The following is a 5,693-nucleotide window of genomic DNA, read 5'->3' on the forward strand; positions in this document are numbered from 1 at the left end:
AAAAAAGAAGTATCTGAGCTGAACTATCTCCTAGATCTCCTCCAGTTCTGCATTCTGCAATGCTCTGAACACTAAGCAGTTGCACTCACATCGTCTGCAAAGTTCCAGACTAGAACAAAGGATGCCCAAACACCAGGGGGATGAAGGAGCACATCAGGTCTCAGGCACTGACATGCACCAAGTAAAAATGCTAACACCACAGATTTGGATACTCACCCTGTAATGGTGAGATTTAATTTCAGCAGACAGATATTCCAGAGCACATAATGGTGTATCATTGCACCACGTTTTACTTCCCCTAGCAAATAAAGTATACAGGAAAAAAATGGAAAAGAACATACATTGTTTTATTGTCTTGTGAAATTGCTGGGTTTCAAGCCAATAGAATGCCTTAATGCTCAAGTTCTCAAGGGTGATACAAAGTGCAGAGCATCTCTGTTTGTGAAGCTAAATTTAATAAACAGAGTAATCCCCTGGCAGGCCCTGGGATTTTTCTAATATCCTGATGGTGTCAAGGGACAGGGGCTTGATCTGTGAAAAATCGCATAAGACCTTACAACCAAGACTTGCTCGAAACAATTGCCCTTTAATTGAGGCATGAGCTTTCCACAGGTTGCGGTGCTGAATTGGAAATCACTTTAGTTGCACGTGCAATTGTCCACGGACCTTGGGGAGGGGGTGCAATCCACAGTCATGATGCTAAAGCAGAATCTCTAGATCCAGGACTCCCCAGCCCAGTCTTTAGGACCAAAGACCACCGTCCTTTCTCAGCTGTGTAGACATCCCCATCCTATACCCCTTTGGAGTATTTTAAATACACTGATAACATGAGTGTTAAGTCATCTTCTCAGACTACACAGCAATAGCATCTACATACGAAATACACAATTCTTTTACATGTTCGTCCTATAATGATACCTCTAAAGAAAGTACCGTCTTTGGTCCTAGGTCAAGTCTCTGGAGTTGGGGGGTTCTTGCACAAGTGATTTATTCACAGAGTACTCACAGGGGAAGAGGAAGGAGAGAAGAAAGGTAAGCCAGAGGCCAAGAACCCAAGCAAGGGTGAGGAGCCCAGATTCCATGTGATCCTGAAAGAAGCTTAGAAGTACAGATGCTCCATGGTATTGGTTACACCTTGAGACAAAGTGACGTTCCATGATGGTCAGCCATTGGCTATGGACTTCCCAGAGAAAAGGGTACTTCCCAGTTGAGGTGGATCCAATGAGGTCCAGGGCTTTTCTCCATAACAGGGCGGTCACCACCACACTCATGGACTCGGGAGATGGGCAGAGGCTACAAAGGATCTGAACGTGACCCCAACAGTTCTACCGCACTGTTATTGCTTCACCCAGATTCTCAGATTTGTTTCACCATTTTCTTGTACCCTGCCCCCGTTACTACTGCAAAAACAAGTCACTCACAAAGCTTAGTGGTTTAAAGAAACAAGAACAATCATTTACTTTGTTCATGATTGTGCAACTTGAGCAGAGGACAGCAAGGGAGGCGCATCTCCGTTCCTGGAAGCATCCAGCTGGGGGTTCAGCCAGAAGACCTACTTCTAAGAAGGCTCATTCACTAGCACCATCTGTCAGTAGCCAGGACTGAGGGCTGGCATTCTTGGTTCCTCTTTCCATGGGCCTCCATGTGGCCTGAGCCTCTTTAAAGCCTTGTGGCTGGGTTCTAAGAGCAAGTACTCCATGAAAAGACTGTTTAACCCTTCACAGCCCAGCCTCATAAGCTACAAAGCATTCCTTCTGCTGGTATCTGTTCAGCACGCCAGTCACCAGGGCCTCAAGTCAACAGATTATTTATATCTCCTGAGAGGGAGCAGCAAAGTCTTCAAAGAGCTTATGGGATGGGAAATATTCCTGCAGCTACTGTTGGAAAATGCCGACTTTGGAACATACATCCCCTCACCAACTTCTGTGTTTTTTGCTTTTGTTTTTTAAATGGCTGATGCTTGGGACTCATTGGAGGCCTGCAGAGAGACCCAGAAGGGCCCGAGAGCGTACACAGCCCAACCAATGACTGATGAGCCAGAATATGAAGCCCCTTGCAGCAAGGAGAGGCAAACCCAGAGATGTGATGTGCATTCCTAATCAGCGGGATTAGGCTGAGTCTGGGACTTCCCTGAAATCACATCCTTGTTTGGCCTCTGCCCCCGCTTACCCTGCTGTCCTTCATCCACACGAATGCTCCTCTCAGACTCAGCTTCTGCGGACCCTCACCTAAGACAACCTCCCTCTTAGGAAGTCATAATACTTGTCGACTATGTCACTTACCTAATATTTAGACAAGCCCCACTTTGTAATCTCCTGTTTGATATTGTTTCACAAAGTTTGATATCATCATTTGTCTTTATGCTTGATTTCCCAAGCACTAGACTATGCTGTACCTTATTTATCTCCATTTCCTCCAATTTCTGGGAAACAACGTGGGAAGAGATTGAAGGCTGTTGAGCACTTAGGTTGGTGCCAGCCCCCGTTAACCTCCGCGCGGTCATTATCCCGTCTGATTCTGAAAACAGCCCTTATGAAGAAGACATTATTTTATCATCCGTGTTTTATAAATGAAGACTAGGATGTTGAGAGACAAGGAAATTATGCTCCACAACTCTAGCAGGAGACAGGAACAGAATATTCTATGTGAAATTCGGGGTAAGTGGTGTCACCAACTATTGTGTGATTAGTCCTTCTCAGAAGGAGACAGAGACGCCCTCAGATGACCCAGCTGGCGAGAGAAGAGCGTGGAATGGACTCTCTGCGTGGGTCCTCAATCCTTGCCCCCCTTGCTAAGCCAAGATGCCTTCCAGCACTCAAGATTTGTAGATTTTCCGGGTGCCTGGGTGGCTCAGTCGGTTCAGTGTCTGACTTCAGCTCAGGTCATGATCTTGCGGTTTGTGGGTTCAAGCCCTGCATCAGGCTCTACACAGACAGTATGAAGCCTACTTCGGATTCTATTTCTCCCTCTCCCCTGCTCATGTTCTCTCTCTCTCTTTCTCTCTCTCTCTCTCTCTCTCTCTGTCTCTGTCTCTGTCTCTCAAAAATAAACAATTAAAAATTTTTAAATAAATGAAATAAATTTTAAGACAAAAGATTTATAGACTTTTCAATCTCTTTCTTTAACCCCAGGCAGGTTTTGCTGGGTGGTGAGATGATGAAAATAATTGTAATGATCCCAAAATGAACTGGAGGCCATGTGACTCTAGCCCACTCTCTTCTGTGGCCAGAGCCTGTGGCATGAAGGGAAGGCTCTGCAAGGTCCCATGGCCTCAAGAAGAGGCTCCTTTCAGGGGCGCCAGGGTGGCTCGGTTGGTTAAGCGACTGACTTCAGCTCAGGTCATGATCTCACAGCTCGTGAGTTCAAGCCCCGAGTCAGGCTCTGTGCTGACAGCTCAAAGCCTGGAGCTGCTTCAGATTCTGTGTCTCCCTCTCTCTCTGCCCCTCCCCTGCTCAAGCTCACATTCTTTCGCTCTTTCTCTCCCTCTCTCTCTAAAATAAATAAACATTAAAAAAAAAAAAGAGGCTCCTTCCAGTGGACGTTGAGTGGGAAGTCGCAGGAAAGGGCTCGCGCCCTGCTGAACCAAAGAAAACACAAATTGCCAAGTGAAGGCACATTTTCTGTTTCCGATTTTCTAGCTGGCTGCCTCACTCACCGTTTTCTCTGCGACAGCACGTCTACCCCTGTGATGGGGGTGACATGCTCCAGCACGATGCCTCGGCTCGAGCGTCAGCCTCCCAATCTGAAAAATTGAAGTTTCAGTTCCAGAAATTGCTGTTTTCAGAAGTGACATGGTGGGAGCCTTGTGCCCTTGACAGAGAAAAGAACCCAGATGAATCTCGCCGGGAAACTGACAGCCTTTCGGAGGTAACAGCAGCCTTGGCCATGGAGGCCAGACAGATACGGGTTTGATTCCTGACTCCAACAACCTCCTGGCTGTGCCTCATCATCTTTGGAAGCCTCAGCTTCCTGGTCTGGAAGATGGGGATTAATGGTTGTGGAGAGAAACAGGGAACATATCCGAACCGATGAAGCATCTGGAACGCGCCATTGTTGTTTCCTGTTGATTTTGCTAATCGTGGTGATAATTAGTCACCAGGTCACTCTGGATCTGTAGACATCGGTTGCACTTTTCCTTAAATGAGAAGTCTAAATCACCCTGATCATCCCACACGCGCCTGAATTTGGCCATAATTTCTCTCATCCCTCATAACCTCTGACCCCACATTGCTGCCTTCTCCAACACACAGACACACAGACACACACACACACATGCCAACTTGTGGGTTAGAGCATCCAGGCCAGTTGTTACAAGTCCACAGCACTCCCCAGGGAGGCACTAGAGCACCCAGGTAGCAGCAGGGCTGAAGGGAAGATCACAAAGAAACTGTTGCCTGAAAGGCAACACGGGATTATGTTTGAAATGACCCCATGGCCTTACAGCGCTGTGACGTGTCACCGTTTGCCACACACCTTGGTGCTGCTTGTATCACACGGTCCTCTGAGCCACCCGACGTGGTAGGTATAATTACTAGGGCGCAATGACTTGCTCAGGGCCCCACGTCAGGCCCCTAATTGGAAGACCTTGGGCTCAAGCCCAGTTGCCCTTGTCACCTTCCCTTTGTCCCTCCCAGTGACATTGGAGCAGTTAACAGTACACCCCTCCTGGAGCTGAGCTGGCTGATTCCAGGGCATGTAAGTAATAACCCAGCAGGTCCCACCAGGCTCTGCTGAGTTTAAGATGTTGAAGCAGAAAAGAGTTTGAGAGCGAGGCAAGTCCTCTGCCACCACATCCCTGTGCCCACAGATGTCACCATTAATGTCCTTTCCCCCGGAAGATTCAAGCAAGCGATCTGGGTAAATCCATCATGGCCCTGAATGTAATGTTGATGAATGATCTCATTAACCTGGCAGCCTGTATCCCGTCAACTGCAGCGCTGGTCCTTTGTGTGAGGCCTGGCTCAGGGTTCTTCCTCTCCCCCCATCTCCCTCCCTGGTCCTCCTCCGCACCCCCAGTCCAGCCCCCAGCCCTACAGGGCACCAGGCTGTGGTCACCTGCCCCCCAACCCCACCAACCTGGGAGCTGGTTAATTTCAACTTCAATCATAGAGACAGAGATACTGGGGATCGGAGGAATCAGATGACTTACCCAAATTCCAAGAAACTTCAACCTGCATGTTTGACCCCAAAGTCTGCCCTTTTCTAGACTTTTCTACTCCGCTGACGTTTCTAGACTTGTTCAAGCAGTTTGAAAGCCCTTTTCATCCATTACCTCCTTCAGTCGCCCAGCCAACCCTGTGAGGTAGGCTTTCTCACAGCAGAACTTTATAAGACACTTGACAAACTGGTAAAAAATGTGTGTGTGGAAATATAATTCCAAAAATAGCTAGGGAAATTAGGGGGTTCAAAAGGAGAGGGGAGAGAGGGTACCTCACCCAACCTGTTACCATGACACCGTACAAAATCATCGTGTAAAAACAGCATGGTAGAGTGCCAAAGCAAATAGGCCAATGGAAAAGAATAGACGGTAGCAGACAGAGAGAGAGGGAAAGAGAGCCAGGGGATGGCAAAACAGAGAAACCCAATGTGATTAGAGGTCGAATCGCAAATCTATTGGAGGGAAAGAATGGATTACTGGACATGAATTTAGGATATCTGGCAATTGCCACCTGTATGATAAACTTACTCATAGA

This window comes from Suricata suricatta, chromosome 8, assembly GCF_006229205.1.
Source record: "Suricata suricatta isolate VVHF042 chromosome 8, meerkat_22Aug2017_6uvM2_HiC, whole genome shotgun sequence".
Taxonomy (NCBI): domain Eukaryota; kingdom Metazoa; phylum Chordata; class Mammalia; order Carnivora; family Herpestidae; genus Suricata; species Suricata suricatta.